The sequence below is a fragment of the Bombus pascuorum genome, unplaced genomic scaffold (assembly GCF_905332965.1).
Source record: "Bombus pascuorum unplaced genomic scaffold, iyBomPasc1.1, whole genome shotgun sequence".
Classification (NCBI taxonomy): Eukaryota; Metazoa; Arthropoda; class Insecta; order Hymenoptera; family Apidae; genus Bombus; species Bombus pascuorum.
The window spans coordinates 500,564-509,543 of record NW_026869747.1 but is presented as its reverse complement, the minus strand read 5'-3'; the positions used below and the strand labels follow the sequence as shown (position 1 = coordinate 509,543).

Sequence of the window (8,980 nt, the reverse complement as noted above, 5' to 3'; positions counted from 1 at the left end):
CCACACTCACAGATATTAAATTTAGGTACTTTTAATTAGCAATAATCGAGCATACAAATAAATTAATAATTTAACATTATTACCCAAGTGACTGAAAAAATACATCAATTTCTATAACAATGTTAAAAAAATTACTTAAATAACAATAAAAGTAATACATAAAATAAGTCTAAAAGTATGCAAAGTGCATTAATAAAAAAGTTCCGCTAATCTACATTTTCGAAAAAGCTGATATTTCAATGAAAAACTTGATCTTTTATATATATACTTGATTTTATACACGTATGTATGCATTAAATCAAATATCAATAACTCACTGAAGATATTATTATACACAAATAACGGTGCTTTTAAATTGTCGAGAAATACAATTTCTGAATCACTTTCTATCACTCGAAAGATATCAAGTTCAAATTTTTCACACGTTCTCTGATTGCAGGTGATGGTATACCCGGAACAATTGTTGTTCGTGTGGGAAACAATCGGCCGGACTTGGGAACGAATCCAATTTGCAATCGTTTCACCGGTCCCCTCGAAGAAGGGCAACCTCTTTTTTTACCCTGTAATCCGCCTATGCCTGGAACTTTCGTTTCCGTACACTTGGAAGCAAATACACCGGCACTAGTTCCAGTGTAACTTTCATTGTGCGAGTCCTTCGTGTACACTGATCAGGTACGATCAATTTGCTCTACCTGTTTCAAACAAATAAAATTATCCAAGTATCATAAATAGCTTTGTTGTAAGTTATATAATCTATACAATATATACAATATGCAAAAGATATACAAAAACTACGTATAATGCTTGTTATAATATTTAGCAGGTGCAACAAATCTCCACGTAAGTTCAATTTTTTAAATTGTGTTTATAAAAATATAAACTTTCACGAAACTTCCCCTTAGTTACCTTCATAAATTTTGAATCCATGAATGTGAATTATGTTTACTACAGAAGGGACTAATTAATGTGAATTTCAATTGTTAAAAATGGATAATCAAGTTTTAAAAAATATCACATTTCAAAAGACTCTTTATATATACCTTATTTATCATTTCTTATATATATTTTGATAATGTAATTCATTTTGTAGATATAATCAGTATTTTAACACTTTCTACTAATTAAAATGTACCAGGGTTATTAGAAAAACTTGAGTTTTAGGGTTTTTATACTGACTTTTACACCGATTATTCTTTTCTCATGTGTATATTCTTCTTTATGTAAGGTTTTTCCTTTTTATAATTTAAAGAAACGTGATTACTTTTTTATATAGGCTCTACCCATCGAGAGGTGTCCACAATTTAGAGATCAGCCACCAGGTTCGACAGCAACCTACAATGGAAAATGTTACATATTCTACAATCGCCAACCGATGATATTCCGAGAAGCATTGGCATTCTGTCGTGCACGAGGTGGTACTTTAGTGGATGAAAGTAATCCTGCGTTACAAGGGTTTATTTCGTGGGAACTATGGAGGAGGCACAGGTACCGAATTCATTAATTGTCCACCTCTACGCTTCGCTATCTACTTTCAACTCTTTTCTGTAACATATAACTAGTTCAATTTAATCAAAATCAGACTGATCTATCTAGTTCGTTACAATAGACAATTTATTATATCTAATACTAATAGCAACTTTCATCAAACTGTTATTTTCATATTTAATAGTTAATAAAAATGCTACAGGAAAGGTACAGATATTATTCTATACGGTAGTAATAAAATTTTAAAATAAACACTTTAGCTTCAAAACAAGTCAATTTTCCTATTGTACCATTTGTACCTTGTAATTTGAAATTACTTCTATTACTACCATGAAATAAACTAAACCTACCTTCTGACGTAAATTGTTTACAGTGGCGAGTATAAAAATAGGATAACTTGTACTCATAAATACAAATAATATTAGAGTGAAAACTTTCGTTTCTATTCTTCTTCTTTTATATAGAATTCAAAAATACATCTCTTGTAAAATATTAAATAAATTTTAATCAATATGTAGCAGTTAAATACGAGCAATAACAAATACAAATAATTAGATTAGAATCTTAGATTCTGATACATAGATAATTTAATAAATTATTATAGAAATAGTTTAAGCGAAAGGTAAATTACCATAAAGAGAGTTATTATCATAAACGAAAAAATGTTCAATGTTCATTGTGTAATAAGTGTGTTTTCAACAAGCATTTCTAAAAAGATATACCTTATCTTTATTAAGGAGTGATACTTCGAGTCAATATTGGATGGGTGCAGTAAGAGGTCAAAAGGATCGTACGGTTTGGAGGTGGACAGGAAGCGGCGACGAAGTTTCTGTTTCTTTCTGGAGTCTACCTCAAGGCAGCGAAGAAGACTGCGCCCGATATGATGGTAGTAGAGGATGGCTTTGGTCTGATACTCCTTGCACAGCTCGATTAAATTTCATCTGTCAACACCGTGAGTAACAAGTATTTTTTCATTAATATCGAATTACTATCGAATGTCATCTATATAAATGTCATCTTCATTACTATAGAAATATATAAATACTATAGAAATATAATATATATATGTCGGGTTGACGTTAGGGGCGTATAATGAATCTTCACCAGGGTTGTTCATGGTTGTCGCACAGATATTTATTACACAAGTATGGCTGATACAAGATTGACGAGCGGACGCGGTAGCTGGACGCTAATGACAATGGCCCTAAGTTCGATATAGCGAATCCACGGTCAACGGGATGACGAATATACTTTGCTTCAAAGTCTAAGTCGTACTCAACTTACTACTCGTGATACTAGGAACGCTTGATTGACTCTTAGCTAATCAGATTGCCAGAAAAGAATGAATTTCCGTCGCGACGACGCTGCAGAGGAAAACTATGACGGGGTGTGCCTAAGGGCACAAGATCATCGGATTCGTCAAAGAAAGCCTCCACTCGGAGGGTGAGGGAAATAGGCGCTGCTGTTAATTGGTCAATTTCTATGTTGGCGGTTGGAAAAGGATGCTAGCCGCCCTAGAGAGAGAGTTCCTAGCAGGCAACGCCGTACGTGACCAAATCAGGCTTTCCCGTAACTTCTCGCAATAGGTGACAGATTTACAGGCTGATGGAACAAAGACTGTTTGTCAATCTGAAGGACTTTAGTTAACTAGGTCCTAAGATTTATAACGGTTCCTCAGGCTATCTGAACATAAACTGTAAACGATGCATCGGCATCTGGCGATCATCTGGCCCAAAGAATGGGGTCTGTGCGTGGCGAGCTGCGGGGCCGCTGGAATGTCTTATTGTCAAGTGTCTGTACTGCCAATTCTTTAAAGGAAAGCTATGTTACTTTATGTCTCTGTTATGTGAAACGTTCATCCCGTGACCGTGGCTACGCTCGGCGACCGGTTGTCGCCTCGAGCCTAAACTCATTGTCTCAAGTTTCGAATGACTGTGTCTGGGTTATTTCGTAAATGCTACAGTATTGAGGCTTTTCCAAATAATTCCAACGGGGGGGACCCGGTGTCCTTTCATCTCCGACACGGCCATCCTGACTATCACACGTCCTCGGGTGTATCTAGAATATTGGGTTTCCCCAATGTTAGATTCGATATAACTGTCGTTATTTACAATTTAGTTAAGTGTCAAAATAGGTCAAGGGTCCAGTTTGACAGCAAAAATTCTGGTCGGACGTTTGATAAAGAAAGAGTTAAAAGAGAGTGGAAATCCGTAACGTTACGATTGATATTCGAAGTGCTAGTCGCATTTTGTGAATCATCAGTCTGGGCGTAATGACATGATGGACCATTCTCGATCTCGCACCTGGACGACCCTCAGTTCTCTGGATCATGATACCACACTGAGCTTTTATTCAAACACTATGTTAGATGTTATCTCCGTAGTGTTAACGATACTTGAATTGAATTCGGTAACGGTGTGTTGATCCCACACTTACTTTGTTTGAGCCGTATGCCCCCCGTAAGCGTGTGTGTGCCACTATGTTCGATCCGACACCTGATTACCACACTGGACATGTATGAAGACATTGTCCTTTGCCATATCGCCACACTACGTTAGATGTTATTTCCATGATACTTGAATCGAATTCGGTAACGGTGTGTTGATCCCGCACTTACTTTGTTTGAGCCGTATGCCCCCCGTAAGGCGTATGTGAGCCACTATGTTCGATCCGACACCTGATTACCGCACTGGACATGTATGAAGACATTGTCCTTTGCCATATCGCCACACTGGCATATGCAAACTCTTTCTGCTAAGTGCTGTGGTCAGAATGATCCTCTGAGACCAAGGTACTCGCATCGTCATGGTCACTGTTCTCGTCATCACCGCAGACGTCCAACTCAGTAGGAACGCGACTATCTGGCATTTTCTTTAACCTATCATGACTGTATTTATATGACCGTTTGCCGTCTAGTGTTTTTAAAATGTACCTATCTCCTTCCAAAATTTCCGCTATCACAAATGGACCGCTAAATTTCGGATCTAGTTTCGTTTGGTTCCTTTCCTCGTTTTTCTTTAATACAAAGTCACCGAGATTGAATTTAACTACTTTGGCTTTCGTTTTATCGAATCTTTCCTTATCGTACTTAGCGCTATCTTCCATATTTCGTATGGCCTGTTGTCTTACGTTGCAGATATCTATTTCCTTTTCTTCGGTATTTTCAGATAGTAGTAACCCGTAGGGTCTCGCTGTTTTACCAATTAATAATTCTAGCGGACTCGATTTAGTCACACGATGAGTGGTGCAATTTAAAGCTAACTGTATTTCGCCGATCGCGTCTTGCCATGATCGCCCGGTCGTTTCTACCGTTGTAAACATATTCTTTAATGTACCCATAGTACGCTCTACCTGTCCATTCGCTCTACTAGCACCGGTTGCTATTAGGTGGAGTTTAATTTGTTTATCCCGACAAAAATCTTGAAATTCTTTGCCGGTAAAACATCGCCCTTGATCTGCTATTATCCGAGAGGGACTGCCGAATAGAAATATGGCGGACTTAAGTGCCTTAACGGTGCTAAGGGGGTCTATTTTACGAGTGTGGTGTAAGTATACAAATTTGGTAAAGGCATCGATCAGGACAATGACGTATTCTTTCGAGTCGTTCTTGCCGCTCAGCTTTCCCGTTATGTCTACGTGAATGGTATGCCAAGGTATGCTGGTCTTAGGTATGGGATGTAATTCAACTTGCACTTTGCCTGAATTCGCCTTAGAAATCTGACAAGCATGACAGTTCTCTACGAATTTGCGAACATATTTCGCCATCCCTTCGAACCAGTAATACTCGTACAGTTTCTCGAGCGTTTTATCCCAACCTAAGTGCATAATTGACTGGTGTATGTGGTTAATGACGGACCACCTAAACCCTCTTGGTACGATGGGCAGGCAGGGGGTCTTGCCTCTCCTTTGTATTTTACGGTAAAGGGTACCGGATCGTAACTCATACGTACTCGCAATGTCTTCCGCAAGCTCGTCGTTTCGCAGTTTGTTGACGATTTCAGAAATTTGAGGGTCGCGACGTTGTTCCGCTAGTAGCCAATCTTCCGAGATTTCGGCCAGATTAATTTTCTTTTCTTCGATTTTGTTGGTGGGGGCGCGGTCGGTGTCTACCGGATTACGCGAGAAGAAATCTACGTGGGCCATTCGTTTGCCTTCTCGGTACATAATGTCGAAAGTGAAAGTTTGCAAGTAAGCTCACCACCTATGAACCCTGTCACTTAGACTTACTTTATTACGAGCTGCTTTTAACGAGTTACAATCAGTGACAACGAGAAATTCCCGTCCGTGTAAATAGTGGCGAAACTGTTTAACGGCGTTTACAACTGCCAGGGTCTCTAGTTCATATGAATGATATCTGGATTCCGCGGGGCTCGTTCTCTTACTGTAATATTCTATTACTCGGTTTCTGCCGTCGATTTTGTGCATTAAAATAGCGCCGTATCCGTCCGAACTAGCGTCAGTATGTAATTCTATCGGGTAATTCGGGTCAAATATCATCAACACCGGCTCGTTGGTCAGGATGGAAATTATTTTTTGCCTTATGGTTTCGTGTCTATCTGTCCAAGTTAGGTTTTTAATACCGGAGGTAAGTGCGTACAACGGTTTCATTACCTGTGAAAATTTAGGGACGAATTTTCGGAAATAGGAGGCTAAACCTATGAACTGCCTAAGTTGAGCGACGGTCGTTGGTGCCGGTAGAGAACTCAAGGCTCGTATTTTACCCGGATTTGGGCGAACTTCTCCGTTATGAACTACGTACCCGAGATAAAGTACAGACGTCTTGAGAAAGGGACACTTCGAAAAATTGAAGGAGAACCCGGCGTTTACGAGGGTACCTAGTACGATGCGTAATCTTTCTAGAGCCTGGTCTACCGATTCAGCGATGATTAGGACGTCATCCAGGTAGACAACAACGTACGAGTGGGCGAGGCCGCCCAAGGCATTGAGGATAGCCCTCTGGAAAACGGACGGTGCGTTTTTCAATCCAAACGGCATCGTCGTATACTCGTACTGCCCGTCGGGGGTGACAAACGCTGTATATTCTGTCGAATTGGGATGAATGGGGATTTGATGGAACCCGCTGGCCATGTCGAGGCTAATGAAGTACTTCGCCCTTTGCAATCTCGCGATTTGATCCGCGATAAGAGGTAGAGGATATCGGTCCGCGACCGTATTTTTGTTTAGCTCTCGAAAATCTACGCACAACCTATCCGAGCCGTCCTTCTTCTTTACGAGTAACATAGGGCTCGCGAACGGTGAGTTACTAGGCCTTATAATTTCTGCCTTAATTAATTCGCTTATTCGTTCGCGCACTATGCTTCGCTCTGCCTCGCTAAGCCTGTAGGGGCTTCTTTGTACGGTGATATTAGGATCGATCAGACGTATCTCTAACTGTCCCGTATTTACTCGTGCACGCGGGAAACCCGTAATAAATGAACTTTTGAATTCTTCGAGGATGGAGATCAATCGGTCTTTGTCTTTACCGAACACCTCGGTGTCGACCCCATTAATATCGATTTTACTTTCGGCGGTTATATTGTAAACATTGACAGCTTTTGCCCTGCAAATACTGAGGCTATTTTGGGTAATATTGACGTTAAAACCCTGGCTCAAAATTTCGCGGCCTATCATGATGTCGTAATTTAGATAGCCGTCGGCAAGGATGTGAAAAATTATCTCCAACGCAAAACCATTAATACGTACTATGGATGCAATTTGAGACGTGCAATTAATACGGTGATTTCCTATCCCTCGCATTACTACTACGTCGGTCGTTCTTTTGCCGGAAAACTTCGAGGCTATGGACTCTTTGATTAGCGAACATTCGGCTCCAGAATCGAAATAAAACGAGAACGACTCACCCAGATGGCTTAAGTTACCAGTTGAAGACTCAACCACGCAGGAGTTGACTCGACGTTCGTTAACGGGGTTGCGATTTGTTTTCTGCAGCAGCGGGCAGTTGGATGCGATGTGGCCCTCTCCGCGACACTTGAAGCATGACACCTTGGACGATCCAGCCGGTCGGCTTTTCTCCTGTCTCTCGGTTCTCATTCTCGTACGACACTCCGCTATCTTATGCCCGGGAATACCACAGTGACGACACCTGATCCGGGGGTCAGGTATCTTCTGCCGTTTAACTTCGGGGCCCGTCGACTGATTTCCTGACGAAGGCGCCGGCCTCTTCTTCGCGTAGTGGAAAGCTTTCATTTCCATCAAAAATTGATCCCGAGTCTTGATGTCGCTTGTAAGCGCTAGTTTCTCGACACGTTCATCGAGCAGACTCAGGTGATAAAGAACGGTGGCGTGGACTATCTCGATCGCATCCAGATGATCCCACCTTGCCCCAAGGAGGGAACAGAGACGAACACCATAGGCCCCTATGGATTCACCTTCCAGCCGAGGTTCGGCTACCATCTTCATTAGAGCTTCGGTTGTCGTTTCGATACCACCAAAGCGCGTAAGAAAAAGTTCTTTAAATTTTGACCAGGTAAGGCTTGCATTGACCGGCACCTGCGCGAGCCACCCCGCGGCAGTGCCCTTCAGCGCTTGACTCACGGTGCGAAGTAACTCATTATATCGCATGGGCCTTCCTTCCATGAGACAACTGGCAAGTGAGCACCATGCGACAGGGTCGGTACCCGCGATATCGGGATTGAACGTCGGTAATGATATGTCCTTATGTTCCACACTCACCCCTGGCTCCTCCCATTGACTCAAGACAGCCAGAAGCCGCTTCGAAATTGTAGACGGTGGTGATACTTCCTTAGGTTCCGCACCCGCCTCTTGCTTTTTCAATTCACTTGCGATGGCCAGAAGCTGCTCCTTAATTGTAGACGGTGGTGATCCCACTTCTGATGTCGGGTTGACGTTAGGGGCGTATAATGAATCTTCACCAGGGTTGTTCATGGTTGTCGCACAGATATTTATTACACAAGTATGGCTGATACAAGATTGACGAGCGGACGCGGTAGCTGGACGCTAATGACAATGGCCCTAAGTTCGATATAGCGAATCCACGGTCAACGGGATGACGAATATACTTTGCTTCAAAGTCTAAGTCGTACTCAACTTACTACTCGTGATACTAGGAACGCTTGATTGACTCTTAGCTAATCAGATTGCCAGAAAAGAATGAATTTCCGTCGCGACGACGCTGCAGAGGAAAACTATGACGGGGTGTGCCTAAGGGCACAAGATCATCGGATTCGTCAAAGAAAGCCTCCACTCGGAGGGTGAGGGAAATAGGCGCTGCTGTTAATTGGTCAATTTCTATGTTGGCGGTTGGAAAAGGATGCTAGCCGCCCTAGAGAGAGAGTTCCTAGCAGGCAACGTCGTACGTGACCAAATCAGGCTTTCCCGTAACTTCTCGCAATAGGTGACAGATTTACAGGCTGATGGAACAAAGACTGTTTGTCAATCTGAAGGACTTTAGTTAACTAGGTCCTAAGATTTATAACGGTTCCTCAGGCTATCTGAACATAAACTGTAAACGATG

At 41.7% G+C, this 8,980-nt stretch overlaps 1 long non-coding RNA gene across 1 annotated transcript; it reads left to right on the top strand.

Moving 5' to 3' along the window:
* Window positions 1–442: 442 nt before the first annotated feature.
* LOC132915862 (uncharacterized) lies at window positions 443–2,431 on the top strand. The gene is made up of 3 exons (XR_009659975.1): window positions 443–672; window positions 1,274–1,485; window positions 2,223–2,431. It is a non-coding gene; the product is annotated as an uncharacterized LOC132915862 (long non-coding RNA).
* The last annotated feature ends 6,549 nt before the right edge of the window (window positions 2,432–8,980 follow it).